This window comes from Bos grunniens, chromosome 13, assembly GCF_055505025.1.
Source record: "Bos grunniens cultivar Pamir isolate PY7600 chromosome 13, Bosgru_T2T1.0, whole genome shotgun sequence".
Taxonomy (NCBI): domain Eukaryota; kingdom Metazoa; phylum Chordata; class Mammalia; order Artiodactyla; family Bovidae; genus Bos; species Bos grunniens.
The window spans coordinates 27486605-27506536 of NC_141177.1; positions in this window are offsets into that span (position 1 = coordinate 27486605).

Sequence of the window (19932 nt, forward strand, 5' to 3'; positions counted from 1 at the left end):
CAACCTGAATCTAAATCCTTGGTGATTATAATTCTAAGGATAAAAAGAACTATAGAGAAACCGTAACATTCACTCTGTTTTTTTTTTTAATAATAATTTTGACATCATAATTTTGACACCATTTAATGTACCTTTTAGAATAAACAAGTAACTTAATATTACTAGTGCAAACGTATACAAATATATATACATATATATGAAATTTAAAAAGACAAGAAAATAAATTCTGTGATGCTGAATTGAAATAGAAAATGAACACACACATCCTATTTCTCTCCAGTGAGAGGGTTTAGAAGCAGTATCTTGGGGCCAAAACTCAGATCTTGTTTTATAAATACCACTTTTTAGAAGGCAGTAAGGTTCAAAGACATATTATCATGTGTCAAAAGCAATTCTATTGGTTAAATGTGGGATATTTGAGCTTCCCCTCAAACATATTTTTATTGCAAAATATAGAACATAAAATATGAGTCCATCAAGTTATTAAAATACAGAACAAAGTGCTAAGTTGCTTCAGTTGTATCTGACTGTTTGCAAGCCCATGGACTATAGCCCACAAGCCTCCTCTGTCCAAGGGATTCTCCAGGCAAAAACACTGGAGTGAGTTGCCACACCCTCCTCCAGGGGATCTTCCCAACCCAGGGACTGATCCCATGTATCCTGCATCTCCTGCATTGGCAGGCAGGTTCCTTACCATTGAGCCACCTGGGAAGGAGCACCAAGCCGTCAGCTCCCCCAGGACTGCTTTAGGTTCAGGGAGCCATCTGGCTCAAGGTTATGCTCTAAGGGTGACAGGAGGGCTGAGTGGGGCGGGGCTGTAAAGGTCTAGGCACATCAGCCCAGTGGGGGCAGTTGGGCAGCTCCTAATTCTGAAAGACAGGGCTGGCCCCAAAGCCCCTCCATGTTAGACAAGGCTTCATCAACCTTTGCCCTGAGTGATTTAACATCTTCCTCTGCCCACCCCTGTCCGCCCCTTCCCTTTGCAGGTATCTATCTCCAAAGAGGATCCTGCACCCCAAAACCCATCTCAGCATTAGGTTGTGAGGACCCCAAATCATGACATGAAAAAAGAAAAAAAGAATGCTGCTATTCAAAGTGACAACTGCAACCACTCCTTACCCTGAAAATTGGAGCCTAATGGGAAAGAACTAAGCATTTACCCAGAACTAGTTTATCCTCAGTTAGTAAGAAAAACTCCTCTTTACAGAGAAGTGGCAGGAGCTAGATGAGGAAGCAATGGTGGAATTAGGGAACTTCGTATTTGCAGCGCCCCCACCAACATGTCATTGACCCAGGAATGTCAGGATGCCTATGATAATTAGAAAGAAGCTTCTCAGGGAAAGGATTTTGCTCAGTCCCTAAGTACATGCCCAAACGTTCCCTGTTACTTGTGAACAAGGAATACACATTCACGTGGATAAACCTTGAGGCCACATGCTCAACCAAGCAGCGAAAGTTACCATGACTGTCAGGAGGACAGGCCTCTAGTCTACACTTCCTAATGGAAATCAGTAAGAAGTAAACAGCATCACCGTGAAGCATTCTTGTTGAAAAAACATTCAGTCTAAAGTTAATCAATACTTTACACCTAGCTGGTAAATTACAGGGAATCCAGGGATAAAGGATTAAGTGTCCCAACAAGAATGCAATCAAATATTCCACAATTTGGGACCTTCTGTAAGCTATCTGACATCGTATCAGAAAAATCATTACTGAATAATGCAGTGAAGAGCTGGGGAGGGGAGCTTTAGAACAAAGGTGGGAAATTAAACAGATTCCAGTGTGTAAATGCTGACTGGTTCCTGAAAAGTGGAAAGCTGGCCTGCAACACCAACTCCCCATAAAGTTATAGCCATAGAACACCATGTTCACCATGCAGGTACCTGCCAATGGTATGGTTTTCATCTTTATGGCCTCTTCTGTCCAGGGAAGTGGCTGGCATTCAAGATGTCTTTTTTAAATTAATTTATTTTTAATTGGAGGATAATTGCTTTACAATGTTGTGTTGGTTTCTGCCATACCTCAATATGAATCAGACACAGGTATACATAAGGCCCCTCCCTCTTGAACCTCCTTCCCACCTTCCACCCCATCCCACTCTTCTGGGTTGTCACAAAGCACTGGGTCGAGCTCCCCAGGTTATACAGCAAATTCCTAGTGTATGTGTTTCAGTGCTAATCTCTCAATTTGTCCCACCCTCTCCTTCCCCCACTGTGTTCCCAAGTCTGTTCTCTATGCCTGTGTCTCTATTGCTTCCCTGCAAATAGGCTCATCAACGCAATCTTTCAAGATTCCATGTATATGATATTTGTTTTTCTCTTTCTGACTTACTTCAGTCAGTATGATAGACTCTAGGTACATCCACCTCATTATAACTGATTCAAATGTGTTCCTTTAAATGGATGAGTAATATGCCATCGTATATATGTACTACAACTTCTTTATCCATTCATCTGTCCACAGACGTCTAAGTTGCTTCCACATCCTGGCTATCGTAAATAGTGCTGCAAAGAACATTGGTGTACATGTGTCCTTTAGAATTGTGGTTTTCTCAGGATATTTGCCCACTAGAGGGATTGCTGTGTCAAATGGTAGTTTTATTGCTAGTTTTTTAAGATATTGAAATTACAGATTTCTTAATGGACGTTTGCCACCACAGCATGCCCAGTTCAGTCAGTTCAGTTCAGTTGTTCAGTCATGTCCAACTCTTTGTGACCCCATTGGACTGCAGCACACCAGGCCTCCCTGTCCATCGCCAACTTCTGGAGTTTACTCAAACTCATGTCCATTGAGTCGATGATGCCATCCAACCATCTCGTCCTCTGCTGTCCCCTTCTTCTCCTACCTTCAATCTTTCTCAGCATCAGGGTCTTTTCAAATGAGTCAGTTCTTTGCATCAGGTGGCCAAAGTATTGGAGTTTCAGCTTCAGCATCAGTCCTTAGTCCTGAATATTCCAGACTAATTTCCTTTAGGATGGACTGGTTGGATCTTCCTGCAGCCCAAGGGACTGTCAAATGTCTTCTCCAACACCACAGTTCAAAAGCATCAATTCTTCGGTGCTCAGCTTTCTTTATAGTCCAACTCTCTTATCCATACATGACTACTGGAAACACAATAGCTTTGATTAGACAGACCTTTGTTGGCAAAGTAATATCTCTACTTTTTAATATGCTGTCTAGGGTGGTCATAACTTATCTTCCAAGGAGTAAGTGTCTTTTAATTTCATGGCTGCAATCACCATCTGCAGTGATTTTGGAGCCAAAACAATAAAGTCTGTCACTTTTTTCAATGTTTCCCCATCTATTTGCCATGAAGTCATGGGATCAGAGGCCATGATCTTAGTTTTCTGAATGTTGAGCTTTAAGCAAACTTTTTCACTCTCCTCTTTCACTTTCATCAAGAGGCTCTTTAGTTATTCTTCATGTTCTGCCAGAAGGATGGTGTCATCTGCATATCTGAGATTATTGATATTTCTCCCAGAAATCTTGATTCCAGCTTGTGCTTCATTCAGCCAAACATTTCTCATGATGTACTCTGCATGTAAGTTAAATAAGCAGGGTGACAATATGTAGCCTTGACATACTCTTTTTCCTATTTGGAATCAGTCTGTTGTTCCATGTCCAGTTCTAACTGTTGCTTCCTGACCTGCATATAGATTTCTCAGGAGGCAGGTCAGGTGGTCTGGTATTCCCATCCCTTTAAGAATTTTCCACAGTTTGTTGTGATCCACACAGTCAAAGGCTTTGGCATAGTCAGTAAAGCAGAAATAGATGTTCTTCTGGAACTCTCTTACTTTTTCAATAATCCAACAGATGTAGTTTGCCTACTGAATCCTTTTTCCCCTTGGAGGGAAAAGAGATGTCTGTGTTCCTTTGCTAAACTGACCATCACACACTCACAATCCTTAGCTTTGGGAAAAGGGAGACACAAATCCAACCCCAAGGATGATGTCCACTCACACCTGGGCATGCTAGACTCACAGTAATTGAATGGGCTGGTCACATGACCTAACATGACCTGCTGCTGCTGCTAAGTCGCTTCAGTCATGTCCAACTCTGTGCGACCCCATAGGTGGCAGGCCACTAGGCTCCTCTGTCCCTAGGGAGCCCTTTTTTTTTTTTAACTGCTGGGGAAGAGTTTTTATTAAAATTTAGTAAATGTGAAGGCTGTTAGCCTGGAGCTGCTCTGACCATCTGCACCTCAACAAGAGGGTGTCCTGCCAGAGAAAAGTGCAGGAAGAGCCAGAGAAGGGAAAGACAAGAGAGGGACATCATTTGGGCTTCCAGAGCCAACCATTTTTGCCACTAGATCCAACCATAACTGAAGGCGGTCCTCAGGACTTTCCAGAAAAAGGAGGCAGTAAATTCCCTACTTGGCTATAGCCTATTGGATTGTGTTTCTTACTTGAGCAACTCTGACAGCACTGAATAGAATACATGTAACAGTTAAAAATATGAGCAAATTTAGGTGTAAGTGTGTGGGAATCTTTTTTAAAAACTTAGTAGGCAAAAAGATGTGATATTTTATTTTTAAATTTTAATTATGAAACATTTCAAATAAGCATGAAAAGTACAGAAGATAATAGAGCAGATCACTCTTGCACCCACCTCGGAACAGACATTAACATTTTGTCCTATTTGCTTCCAATAAATGCAAGGGAGGAAAGAGTATATGATGTCCTATCCATCCTGTCTCCCAGGCACCACGTCCTTTTCCCTCAAAGCAACCAGGATCAACAGTTCTCACCGTGTGCTCTCAGTTCAGTTCACACCATGTACTCTCAGTTCAGTTCAGTTCAGTTGCTCAGTTGTGTCCGAGTCTTTGCGACCCCATGAATCACAGCACGCCAGGCCTCCCTGTCCATCACCAACTCCCGGAGTTGACTCAGACTCATGTCCATCGAGTCAGTGATGCCATCCAGCCATCTCATCCTCTGTCGTCCCCTTCTCCTCCTGCCCCCAATCCCTCCCAGCATCAGAGTCTTTTCCAATGAGTCAACTCTTCACATGAGGTAGCCAAAGTACTGGAGTTTCAGAGACATGCAAATGCAGACTCTAGGAATACATCTGCTCACAGATAATAGAGTTCACAAACACTGACTCATCTTTGGCTTTTCCCACCAAATATGCATTGGAGATTGTTTCATATCAGAATATATAGGGCTTCCCTATTCCTCTAAGAGCTGTGAAAGGTTCCATGGAAGCAGACCTATTGATTTATGTTTAAATCCTGTTCAATATTTCACCATAGTGCAGGATACCATGGATGACCTTGTGCGTAAGTCATTTCACACAGATGGAGCTCTGTTTTAGCCCACGTTTCTAGGAGTGAGGAATCTAAGTCAAAGGTTTTGTATCATTGTAATTTTGATAGATTTGCCAAGTGTCCAACATAGAGGTCATACCAATTTGTGCTCCCACTGGTAATATATGAAAGAATCTAATCCACAAATTCTGGTCAAGTTTGGGTTATCACATTTTTGCCAACAGAGCCACTTAAAAATGTCATTTCAAGGTTGTTTGAAGTTTGTATTTCATGTTGAGTATCATTTTATACATTTAAGAGCCACTTGTGTGTTTCATTTTCTGTGAACTCCCTGTATTGTGTGCCCATTTTTGCACTGTACTTCTTTTGTCAACTGAACAAAATTATGTATTGTTCTATCTGCCATTTTTCTCTCTCTTTCATTTTTTAAGAAATGGCCTTTAGTGACATAAATAGCAAGTATGTTCCACAATTTCCCACTTGTCTTTTTACTTTTCATAATTTTTATCATGCAGAATTAAAAAAAAATTATTTTCATGTAGTCAAGTGTATCCATCTATTTTAAATTTTTGTGCCCTTTTAGAAAAGTTTGTGAGATGAATTGTATCCTCTTAAGCAGTACTTTGGCCACCTCATGCGAAGAGTTGACTCATTGGAAAAGACTCTGATGCTGGAAGGGATTGGGGGCAGGAGGAGAAGGGGACGACAGAGGAGATGGCTGGATGGCCTCACTGACTTGATGGATGTGAGTCTGAGTGAACTCCGGGAGTTGGTGATGGTCAGGGAGGCCTGGCGTGCTGCGATTCATGGGGTCGCAAAGAGTCGGACACAACTGAGGGACTGAACTGAACTGAACTGAAGCTTCATATGATGAAGGCTTGAGCCCCCAGAACTTCAGAATGGGGCTGTATTTGGGGGTGGGCATCTTCAAAAAGGTCATTAAGGTAAAATGGGGTGATATGAATGGTTTTGTATTTCATATGACTGGTGTCCTTATGAGAAGAGGAGATTAGGACCCAGAAAGACCCAGATGGAAGACCACGTGGAGATGCAGAGAGAAGATAGCCATCTGCAAGCTGAGGAGAGAAGCCTGGGAAGGAACTTGCCCTCGTGGTCCTCTGAGGAAACCAACCCTGCTGACCCCTTGATTGTGGACTTTCAGCATCCAGAAGGGGAGGAAAGAAGCGCCACTCCGTCTGTGGCCCTGCCTCGTGACAGCCAGGTTGACTTATATGAGGGAGGTTTCTCACAACAGGATGTCTTAAAAAGCAAAGTGTCCCGTGTATCTTCTAGACTTGCAGATTATCTTATTGTTAATTTTTAAAGTGTATTTCTTCCCTTCCAAATCTTCTTCAGTGGATAAAGCCTGTCTCAGCAGATGGTACTTCTTCTCAAAGAAGGGCCGGGAGAGGAGATGCCAGCACTCATTGCAAATGAATCTCACTGAGTGCACAACTCCCAGCCCATTCTCACCATCTGCTCAGAGAGTACTGACCCCAGACAGGAGGCATGGGGACAGCAGCTACCATGAGCATCAGTTTGGCCCAAAAGAAAATAAAATGGGTTGGAGATCTGGTTGTTCAGTTTCACATCATAAAAATATGTCCATTAATGATCATCTCTCAGACATGGCAAAAGAAGTCTTCTTCAGAGTCTGTTCAGCAGCATGTGTGCAGCATCCTAGGGCCATGGACCATCCCCAGACCCACCCTGCAGGCCAAGCACCAGTCATGATGCTCAATGACTTCTCATCACACCATATGCAAGTGGTCCCCAGGGAGAGAGCATGTTGGAAAAACTCAGCTTGAAGAGAATTGTGGAGACAGCCCCGGCTTATGTGGTACTGATTTGTTTTCTAATCAAGCTCCTGGGTTGAATATTTATTCACTTTGTCCTGCTCATAAACTCATCATGTAGCTCTTAAGCACAGGGAAATGTCCCTGTTCATTGAGAGTTGATACTGAAAGTATTTGATAAAAGAGCCAATTTGTTCTTTTTCCCATTGGATATAGATTTGAGCTCACAGAAAGTCACTGCTGAAGTAGCTGGTCATTCATCAAAGGGTTTAGATCTAATGGGCCTTTGAAGCACTAGTGTAAACATGTGGGAATGACGTGATGAAGGAGCAGTGTTGCTTCAGAGTGCCATGGGGCTCTTAGGGCTATCAACAGTGTTTACGTCTTAAATAGTTCACAGGAAGTTCTTTCACCATCTCCCTTTGCTCCTCTCCCCACAGTTAGACCATAAGTAGGACCAGTCGGAATTGGACAAAGCATAGTTGTTGTGTTTGGTGTGCAGTGTTGCCGGAGCAGGGTGCAAGAAGACCTATTTCACTTTCTAGGCCGAATACTTGTGGTAAGATGGACAGGACTGTCCTCTGTGCACTGGCTACCCTAGCATCCTTCCTTGTGCCGACAGATCACTGGAGCACGATGATGTTTCTGGACTCATTTCAAATCTATCCTTCCAAGGTGCTACAGGCACAAAGGTTATTAATTAACCTTGGGCACTAGAGGACTGATTCCACATGGCAAGACCTCTCTCTGGCTCACCACTGAATAGCCAGCATCTAACAGAATTCCTAGCACAAAGTAGGACTCAATATATCAGTATTTAATGAATAAAGGAACATGCTTTAAATGGTAGATTAAGTGAAGGCTAACCCTCAAATTAGGGCAGCTAGAAAAAGCATCAGATCAGATCAGTCAGATCAGTCGCTCAGTCGTGTCCGACTCCTTGTGACCCCATGAATCGAAGCATGCCAGGCCTCCCTGTCCATCACCAACTCCCGGAGTTCACTGAGACTCACATCCATCGAGTCAGCGATGCCATCCAGCCATCTCACCCTCTGTCGTCCCCTTCTCCTCCTGCCCCCCAATCCCTCCCAGCATCAGAGTCTTTTCCAATGAGTCAACTCTTCGCATGAGGTGGCCAAAGTACTGGAGTTTCAGCTTCAGCATCATTCCTTCCAAAGAAATCCCAGGGCTGATCTCCTTCAGAATGGACTGGTTGGATCTCCTTGCAGTCCAAGGGACTCTCAAGAGTCTTCTCCAACATCACAGTTCAAAAGCATCAATTCTTCAGTGCTCAGCCTTCTTCACAGTCCAACTCTCACACCCATACATGACCACAGGAAAAACCATAGCCTTGACTAGACGAACCTTTGTTGGCAAAGTAATGTCTCTGCTTTTGAATATGCTATCTAGGTTGGTCATAACTTCCCTTCCAAGGAGTAAGCGTCTTTTAATTTCATACAGCATATTAAAACATCTCTAAGAGGACAGCAGAAAGCTAACAAGATAGTGAGGAATTAGTGGGATAAGATGAAGGAAAGTCAGCTGAAATTAAGAGCTGCTTTTTGTCTAAGTTCAACTGAAATAAGCTAGACATCAGCTGGTCACTATAACTTTTGCAGACCTAATAGTCTCAGTTATTGAACTTGGATTGAGGTGATCCCAAACATAAAATGAATCAAACAGGACCTAAGTCATTTACAAACAATTGTAAATGTACAGTGTCTGGCACACAGTATAAAATTACCAGGCGTCTTGAGATGGCAAGGCAGCATGTACAAAAGGCAGGAGACACAGAATATAGAAACAAATGCACAGCAGATCCAGAAATGAGAGTCACTGAATTAAAAAAAGAAAAAAAAACAACTAAGACTATCATGTTCAAGGAGTTAGAAGCCATTGAGAATTTCTACAAAGAACCTGCAAATTTTTAAAAAAGAGTCAATTGGAAATTACAGAAAAATGCTTAAAATTTTAGAAGAAGTCAATGAATGGAACATAGATTGGACACTGAAAGAATCAGAGAAGTGAGAGATGTCAATGTCAATCGTGGTCATTGACTGACAAATCATGGGAAGAATAGAATCAGGTGGGAGACACTCTGGGGTGCTGAAAGGAAGAGCATGCATGCAATCAGGATCCCAGAAGAGTGGAGAGAGGAAAGTGGAACGAAGCAACATTACATTGGCTGGGAACTTTTCAAAGCTAATAAAACACAAAACTGACAGATCTGAGAAGCTTTCTAACCCAAATATAGTCATTAAAAAAAAATTATACACTATGGTACACTATAGTATGGCTACCCAGTGGCTCAGTGGTAAAAGAATCTGCCTGCAATGCAAGAGACGTAAGAGATGTGGGTTCGATCCCTGGGTTGGGAAGATCCCCTGGAGGAGGGCATGGCAACCCACTCCAGTGTTCTTGCCTGGAGAATCTCCTGGACAGAGGAGCCCGTCAGGCTATAGTCCATGGGGTTGCATAAAGCCAGACACGGCTGAGTGACTAACACTATCACTTTCATAGTTTATTTTGGAGCAGGAAATGGCAACCCACTCCAGTATTCTTGCCTGGAGAATCCTATACAGAGGAGCCTGGTAGGCTACATACAGTCCATGTGGTTGCAAAAAGTCAAATACAACTGAAGCAACTTAGCACACACACATAGAGCTTTGTCCACAGAACATCACCAGTGTGGACCAGCTAAATTATTTTCATTTTACTGATGCCATGTTAATATATTGTACTCTTCTTTTACTCTCAGTGACTGAGCAAGCTGGGAGTGGGTTCCAAACACTGAAGCTGGAAGACTAATTTGTTTCCTGGATGACAGTAGTAAAATACATCCTCAGCTCCTGTCTCCAGCCAATCTAATTTTGCACCGTGGCTGGTGCCTCCCCTTGGGGTTGATTCGTATGTTAATCCCTTTATCCACTTTCACCAAAGGCTGTGTTCATGCTTGAATTACATGCCCTTACAATATTCTTTCATAAGGACTGTGCCATTTGTTTCTGCAGCTTGGGAGGGTTGTCTAAATCCATTTCCGCTGGGGTGGAGCCACTGGCTCCCAGATGCCCTACAATGTAGGTCCCTCCATATCATTTCTTTTCCAGCTTTAACTGTTTATTGTTTTGCAGCACCTCGATGTTAATCACTGAAATGCACAGACCAGCCTGGACAGAGCAGCCATCCTCTTTCACCTACGTCATTATTGTAGCAACAACTGCCAGAAAGAACTTGGACTTCTCAAAATCCTGGGATCACAGCTTTCTCTATCATTTCAGAGTGATTTTATTCACTGCTGTGAAGAAATCTTCCCTGTCGACAACTCAGACTTTCACTACTTGAACCTCAGTGATGAGGGAGAGAATTGCCCAGAATTGCAAGTTCCTGAAGAGCAAAGACACCTTCTAATAAAAACAGTCATGCCTTCCATGCACTCCCTCCTATGGGCTTCACTGTAGCCTGATGAGGTGGCTTTGTTATCATACTCAATCTGAAGATCAGAGAACTGAACCTTGAGGAGGTTGAATCATACTCTTTGTCAGTCAGTAAGAGATGGAGCTGGGATTGAAGCCCAGGACTATCTGACTTATACCTTATCCTCTTTATCACCATACAAAATAGTGTCCCGTAAGTTTCTCTAGGGTAATCTCCAGGACTGATGCTCAAATACTCTCTATGATGTTTCTGTCAAAAAAGTTGTTCCACCTCTACTGAAGCTATTATAATGATGACAGATTCATTATTTCCTGAAGCACATATTGCTTCATGGGCAAAGTGATCATTCTCCCAATGTGTTCCCTAGACCACTACAGATTCTTTGGCATATTAATACAGTTTCCTATAAAAAAAACAGATATGCAAATATCTTTGAACAACACCAAATTAAACAAAGTTAGATGAATATCACCCCTCCACACCAATACAGGACTTTTCAGAGCCTTTAATATGCTAATGTGAGTTGTGACTCCTCAAGGACAGGCACTGCTCAGAATTTGCCAACAGTATTTCATGTGGCAGTTCTGAGACACAGTTCTGAGAGAGAACTGTGTTTGAGTGTCTCCTGTGGAAGTACCAGTCAGCAGTGGTCTGCTGCAGGGGCAGGGGCTTTGGGTGTAGCAGACCTGGGTATGGCATAAGCCCTCTTGGAGGAGGTTGCCATTAACCCCACCATAGAGCCACCAGAACTTACACAGGACTTGGGAAACAGACTCTTGGAGGGCACAAATAGAACTTTGTGTGCACCAGGACCCAGGACACAGGAGAAGTGACCCCACAAGAGACTGACTCAGACTTGCCCGTGAGTATCCAGGAGTCTCCAGTGGAGGCTTGGGTCAATGGTGGCCTGCTGCAGGGCTGGGGGCACTGAGTGTAGCAGTGCATGCATAAGACTTTTGAAGGAGGTCGCCATTATCTTCATTACCTCCGCCATAGTTTGTCCCAAAGTAAATAACAGGGAGGGAACACAGCCCCACCCATCAATAGAAAATTGGATTAAAAATTTACTGAGCATGGCCCCACTCATCAGAACAAGACCCAGTTTCCCCCTCAGTCAATCTCTCCCATCAGGAATCTTCCATAAGCCTCTCATCCTTCTCCATCAGAGGGCAGACAGACTGAAAATCACAATCACAGAAAACTAACCAATCTGATCACATGGACCACAGCCTTGTCTAACTCAGTGAAACCATGAGCCATGCCATGTAGGGCCACCCAAGATGAATGGGTCATGGTGGAAAGTTCTGACAAAACGTGGTCCATTGGGAAAGGGAATGGCAAACCACTTCAGTATTCTTGCCTTGAGAACCCCACGAACAGTATGAAAAGGCAAAAAGATAGGACACTGAAAGAAGAACTTCCCAGGTCAGTAGGTGCCCAATATACTACTGGAGATCAGTGGAGAAATAACTCCAGAAAGAATAAAGAGACGTTGCCAAAACAACAACAACAACCAGTTGTGGATGTGACTGGTAATGGAAGTAAAGTCTAATGCTATAAAGAGCAATATTGCATAGGAAGCTGGAATGTTAGGTCCATGAATCAAGGTAAATTGGAAATGGTCAAACAGGAGATGGCAAGATTGAACATCAACATTTTAGGAATCAATGAACTAAAATGGACTGGAATGGGTGAATTTAACTCAGATGAATATTACATCTACTACTGTGGGCAAAAATCCCTTAGAAGAAATGGAGTAGCCCTCATAGTCAACAAAAGAGTCCAAAATGCAGTACTTGGAAGCAATCTCAAAAATGACAGAATGATCTCTGTTCATTTACAAGGCAAACCATTCAATATCACAGTAATCCAAGACTATGCTCCAGTCAATAATGCTGAAGAAGCTGAAATTGAATGGTTCTGTGAAGACCTACGAGACCTTCTAGAACTAACACCCAAAAAAGATGTCCTTTTCATTATAGGGGACTGGAATGCAAAAGTAGGAAGTCAAGAAATACCTGGAGTAACAGACAAATTTGGCCTTGGAGAACAGAATGAAACAGGGCAAAGGCAAAAAGAGTTTTGCCAAGAGAACACACTGGTCATAGCAAACACCCTCTTCCAACAACACAAAAGAAGACTCTACACATGGACATCACCAGATGGTCAAAACCAAAATCAGATTGATTATATTCTTTGCAGCCAAAGATGGAGAAGCTCTATACTATAGTCAGCAAAAAACAAGACCAGGAGCTGACTGTGGCTCAGATCATGAACTCCTTATTGCCAAATTCAAACTTAAAGAAAGTAGGGAAAACCACTAGACCATTCAGGTATGACCTAAATAAAATCCCTTACAATTATACAGTGGAGGTGAGAAATAGATTTAAGGGACTAGATCTGATAGACAAAGTGCCAGATGAACTATGGACGAAGGTTCGTGACATTGTACAGGAGGCAGGGATCAAGACTGTCCCCAAGAAAAAGAAATGCAAAAAGGCAAAATGGCTGTCTGAGGAGGCCTTACAACTAGTTGTGAAAAGAAAAGAAGTGAACAGCAAAGGAGAAAAGGAAAGATATTTGAATGCAGTGTTCCAAAGAATAGGAAGGAGAGATAAGAATGCCTTCCTCAGTGATCAATGCAAAGAAATAGAGAAAACAAAAGAATGGGAAAGAATAGAGATCTCTTCAAGAAAATTAGATACCCTGGTATCTTCAGATACCAAGAGAACATTTCAATGCAAAGAAGGGCACAATAAAGGATGGAAATGGTATGGACCTAACAGAAGCAGAAGATATTAAGAAGAGGTGGCAAGAATACACAGAAGAACTATAAAATATATATATATATATATATATATATATATATATCTTCATGACCCAGATAACCACGATGGTGTGATCACTCACCTAGAGTCAGACATCCTGGAGAGCGAAGTCAAGTGGGCCTTAGGAAGCATCAGTATGAACAAAGCTAGTGGAGGTGACAGAATTCCAGTTGAGCTATTTCAAATCCTAAAAGAGAATGCTGTGAAAGTGCTCCACTCAATATGTCAGCAAATTTGGAAAATTCAGCAGTGACCACAGGCCTGGAAAAGGTCAGTTTTCATTCCAATCCCAAAGAAAGGCAATGCCAAAGTATGTTTAAACTACTGCACAATTGCACTCATCTCACATGCTAGCAAAGTAATGCTCAAAATTCTCCAAGTCAAGTTTCAACAGTACATGAACTGTGAACTTCCAGATATTCAAGCTGGATTTAGAAAAGACAGAGGAACCGGAGATCAAATTGCCAACATCCACTAGATCATTGAAAAAGCAAGAGCATTCCAGAAAAACATCTATTTCTGCATTATTGACTATGCCAAAGCCTTTGACTGTGTGGATCACAACAAACTGTGGAAAGTTCTTAAAGGGATGGGAATACCAGACCACCTGACCTGCCTCCTGAGAAATCTGTATGCAGGTCAGGAAGCAACAGTTAGAACTGGACATGGGACAACAGACTGGTTCCAAATCGGAAAAGGAATATGTCAAGTCTGCATATTGTCACCCTGCTTATTTAACTAATATGCAGAGTACATCATGAGAAACGCTGGGCTGGATGAAGCACAGGCTGGAATCAAAACTGGCAGGAGATAAATCAATAACCTCAGATATGCAGATGACACTACCTTTCTGGTAGAAAATGAAGAATAACTAAAGAGCCTCTTGATGAAAGTGAAAGAGGAGAGTGAAAAAGTTGGCTTAAAACTCAACACTCAGAAAACCAAGATCATGGCATCTGGTCCCATCACTTCTTGGCAAATAGATGGGGGAACATTGGAAACAGTGTCAGACTTTATTTTTTGGGGCTCCAAAATCACTGCAGATGGTGACTGCAGCCATGAAATTAAAAGACACTTGCTCCATGGAAGGAAAGTTATGACTACCCTAGACAGCATATTAAAAAGCAGAGACATTACTTTGCCAACAAAAGTCTGTCTAGTCAAAGCTGTGGTTTTTCCAGTCGTCATGTATGGATGTGAGAGTTGGACTATAAATAAAGCTGAGCACTGAAGAACTGATGCTTTTGAACTGTGGTGTTGGAGAAGACACTTGAGAGTCCCTTGGGCTGCAAGGAGATCCAACCAGTCCATCCTAAAGGAAATCAACCCTGAATATTCATTGGAAGGACTGGTGCTGAAGCTGAAACTCCAATACTTTGGCCACCTGATGTGAAGAATGGACTCATCTGAAAAGATCCTGTTGCTGGGAGACAATGAGGGTGGGAGGAGAAAGGGACAAGAGAAGATGAGTTGGTTGGATGGCATCACTGACTCAATGGACATGAGTTTGAGTAAAACCTGGGAGTTGGTGACAGACAGGGAGGCCTAGTGTGCTGCAGTCCATGCGGTTGCAAAGATTCGAACACGACTGAGTGACTGAACTGAGCTGATTTCATGCAGATTGTTTGTTTCTGAGGCATCTTATAGAGATACAGGAGGTTACACTTTGAAAAAATTCTGCTTCAAGAAAAACAAAAGAATATGTAGTTGGAGTTCATAATTAATAACAGTAGGTTTCTTATAAGTTCCCTGCAAACCTGGGAGTAGTGAATACTGAATGATGGCTAGTAGGGGATCGTGTATAGATAGAATATTCTAAATCTATATATTACATTTGTTGTTATTCAGTCACCAAGTTGTATCTGACTCTTCTGGACCCCTTGGGCTGCAGCACGCCAGGCTTTCCTATCCCTCACCATCTTCCAGAGTTTGCCCACGTTCATGTCCATTGAATTGGTGATGCCATCCACCCATCTTATCCTCTATCGTTCTCTTATTATATAATCATCTTAAATCTTAAAAACAATCCATCCTAGTACATTCTATTTTCTTTACTTTGTAAAGAGCACCTTTCAGAAGTCTTAAGTAACTTGCCCAAGGCTTCCGCTCAACGGTGTCGGAGTCTGAATCTGACCGAACCCTGACCAGATGGTCCAGAGCTGGACATTCTCGCACTTGCCTGCACTGTCCTTTCCAGTGTCCATCCATCCCCTGGTCAGTATCTGAGGGGTTCTTTTAGCTGCACATCAGCTGTGAACATGCCCATTGGTGATCCACGTTTCTCACTGCTCTGCACACGTCTGCAGTTGACCGTCGAAATGCTGTAAGTATTGATTTGGGGGATTGCAAATTAAACGTAATGAGTAGGCAGCTTCACAGAGGATGCATGGATAATAAGAATCAACTGTAACTCACACTGTGTCTTCAAGCATCTTCATTATTGGACAAGCATTATGTAGGCACACGTATCCATCTCCAACTTCATTTGCTACACTTAAGAGAGAAAATATCAAATGAAGAAGCTGGTCCTATTTATCTCAGTGAGAAGTATTTTGTTTTAAGACCTCCAAAAGTCACACTCATTTTTCACATAGATTTTTTTAAAGTGTGTGAAAGAAACACATTTTATGACAAAAGAAAATATTAGAGTGCCTATCTTATTTTAAAACAGCAATTATCTATGAAAAGCAATCATAGTTACTTAGTTTGGTAAAAATAAAGGTCTATGCAACCCAAAATCATCTGAAGGAAAATCACTGGATTCTTCATCTCTTGCTATTCTTGGTCTTTTGAATAGTCAACTGTGAAAGTCTCCTGACCACGGGGGTCTATTGGAGTCTTGTCATTTGGGGCTCCCTCTCACTGGCCCCACAGGGGCAAGGACCACCTGTGTGACGCTGCTGTGGCCTGGCCTTGGCTCCTCACTTACCCTTTGCTTAAATCAGTGACTTGATCCACACACTTACTATTTCCTAGGAATATCTAGGGAATGAAAGGGGGAAAAGAAAAGTTGTTTATATCTATATATCTATATCTATGTCTATATCTGGAGAAGGCAGTGGCAACCCACTCCAGTACTCTTGCCTGGAAAATCCCATGGACAGAGAAGCCTGGTAGGCTGCAGTCCATGGGGTCGCTAAGAGTCAGACACGACTGAGCGACTTAACTTTCACTTTTCACTTTCATGCATTGGAGAAGGAAATGGCAACCCATTCCAGTGTTCTTGCCTGGAGAATCCCAGGGACTGGGGAGCCTGGTGGGCTGCCATTTATGGGGTTGCACAGGGTCGGACATGACTGACATGACTTAGCAGCAGCATGTCTATATCCACATCCCTAAAAATGAAAGGGAGAAGGAAAGAAGTGAAGCTGCATTTCCTTTGACTTTTCCTGGCACCTGACTTCTGCTCCAACTGGGAGCAGCTCTCCAGCATGGTGATATTAAGAGAAGAGGTGGGGACATAACTGGGCTAGGGTGCTGTGGATTTCTGGCTGGTCTACCTGAAATGCTTCCTTAGCCCAGGACTCTTTAAGCCCAGTTTGAGAAGGAAGTGGTCTACCAGCTACTCATTGTGGGATCTGCAGGCCAGGGGGGTCAACATCACCTGCCAACTTGTGAGACACACAACCCCAGGCTGCTGGCTCAGATTCCATGTTGTAGAGGGTCCCTGTGGTTTCATAGAACCATAAGGCCCAGGAAGCACCTGCTTGGGGTGATGTTGGAGGCAAAGCTCTGTGTCTCCCAGTGAACTGTTCAGTGCACACTGGAGATTAGGGCTTGGTTTCCTCTGCATCCATCCAAAAAGCCAATGGGGGAGAGCAAGAATCACCATCGAGTCTTCTAAAGCAGTATTACAGGGAAAAACTATATTAATGAAGTTGTTCTTTTATCAAGGGGCTTCCATAGGTGTTGGTACACAGGCACCCCGCCTCCTTTCCTCCTGGCATGTCCAGTGCTGGCATGTCCATGTGGGCTCCTTCTCAGTCACCACTGCTCAGAAGATGGAAAATGCAGATGTCCAGCCATACCCAAGAGCAAGGCAGGTGGAATCTCCTAGAGTGGAGTCCAAGCACCACTGTATTTATAAAATTCCCCTGGCTGATGCTAAGTTATGCACAGAACTGAGAACCCCTGCCCAGGATTGGATTCAGGAGAAAGTGAATTCAGGGGAATTTGAAAAAAAAAGGGGGGGGGGCTGCTTTTTTCTAAAACCCTCAAATGGACCAAGGTCTTTCACAGTTGTGTGGTTTTCATCAGCGTCCTAGATATAGTCGGCAGTTAGAAGCCACATGAGCCTTCGGAAGTCTCTCTTTTATATAGAAAGATATAGACATAGATTTGTGTGTTTGTTGCTCAGTCATGTCTGATTTTGTGATCCCATGGACTGTAGTCCACCAGGCTTCTCTGTCTCTGGAATTCTCCAGGCAAGAATACTAGAGTGGGTTGCCATTCCCTTCTTCAGGGGATCTTCCTGACCCAGAGATTGAACGTGGGTCTCCTGCATTGCAGGTGAATTCTTTACCACCTGAGCCACCAGGGAAACAAATAGCTACAGATATGGATATAGATGGAGATATGGATAAAACAGTCTCAATCTCCACCTCAGCCCTTAACCTTGTCTCAATTTAAGAACACAAGTACAAGTCTAGAAGTTACCTGAACTGCCCCCTGCCAAGTTATAATATTCATGAGAGATCGGCTGATTCGTTCCATTAAAACATTTTTTAGGACTCTGTTATGCATCCTTAATTTGAAAACACATGCATATTTAATTTTCTCTTCATTAGAAATGTATTTATACAAGTAATAATAAGCCACAGCCACTGAAGACGGAAAAAATAAGACAGATGGGCAGGACAATGTCAGAACTTACAGACGGGAACCCCTTGTCACGTCTCATAAACCCCATCATGTCTTCTTCACCAGAACATGAATGAGACCCTGTAGCCTCACAGGAAGTTATCACAACCCTAGAGCCATATGTAGCATTTCCATGACTAGGCATTTTCCCAGCATACCAGCAACAGCAGTGAACTTCTATAAAACACCAATGGAAATCCAAGCTTGGGGTGATACTGAGTCCGCTGTGACCTGGGCAGTGTGCGTGCATGTATGAGGTGAAGGGAGTGACAAGTGAGGTATAGGCAACAGAAGAAAGGAATTAGGATTGTTTTGTTATGGCAAGGTACTCACGGCATCTGTGAAGTGGTGTACAATCACATAAACTATTCGATGAAAACTACGGAAGGCAGAGAAAGAGTGGAAGACAAAAATAGGAACAAACAACCAGGGCAACAAATAACCAACAGGAATGAACATGGTAGACACGAACCCAACTCTCTCACAAGTCACTTTGAACTGGTGGGAAAATGCACCAATTCAAAAGACAGAGATTGACAGAGTGGATCAAAACACGCAACCCAACTCTGTATTGTCTACAAGAAGCCTACTTTAAATATAAAGACACATGTAAAGAAAGCACGAATAGCCGCATCAGTGTGAGAGAGAATGGACTTCAAAGAGTGTTATCAGGGATGAAGAAGGGTTTTATGTAATGATAAAGGGATCAATTCTTATAAGAGACATGACCATCCTTAACAGGTATGTGCCTAACAACAGAGCATCGGACTACTTGAAGCAAAATCAGATAGAACTACAAGGAGAAACAGATGAATCCACGGTTATAATTGGAGACCTCAGCACCCCTCTATTACAAACAGACAGATTTAGCCAGCAGAAAGGCAGTGAGAACATAGTTGACCTCAACAGCACCATCAATCAAGAGGATGTAATTGACATCTATAGACAGCTTCATCCAACAGCAGCAGAAAACACATTCTTCTCAAGCTCTGGGCCGTGAAACGCACCTTAACACATCTAAACGAATAGAATCATGGCATGCCTGCTCTCAGACCACAGTGAAATCAAACTAGAAATCAGAAACAGAAAGATAATGAAAAAAATTCCAAAATGTATGGAGAAAAAAACAACACAGCTCTAAAAGAAAAAAAAAAAAAAACGGGCCAAAAGAGGAGAAAAAGAAAAGCTTCAAGGGAAATTTTAAAATATTTCGAACTAAATAAAAGTGGACCACAACTTACCAGAAATTTCTGGTTGCAGGGAACACAGGGCTGAGAAGGAAATGTGTAGCCTTGAGTATGTATATTAGAAAAGAAAAAGGCCTAAAATCAAGTCTGTTTCCACCTTAGCAAACTAGAAGAGGGAGAGCAGATTAAATCCAAAATAAGCAGAAAAAAAGGAATAAAAAGAGTTAGAGCAGAAATCAATAGAATTGAAAACAGGAAATCAATAGAGAAAAACAATGATGCCAAAAGCTGGCTCTAGGAAGAGCTCAATAAAACTGATAAGCCTCGACGAGACAGGCTAACTAAGCAAAAAGCAGACAAGGAGGGTGGGCAGCTATTAATTCAGAAACTACGCCTTGAGGAAGCCTGGCAGTATGCCAGGGTACCCTGTGAATAGGACAGATACCAGCTCTGCTCTGCCTGACTCTACATATCAGTGGCGGGTGGGGGGCATCGATAATTTGAGTAAACATCTAAATGACATCATTTCAGGTCAATTAAGTGCATTAAGGGCAACAAGT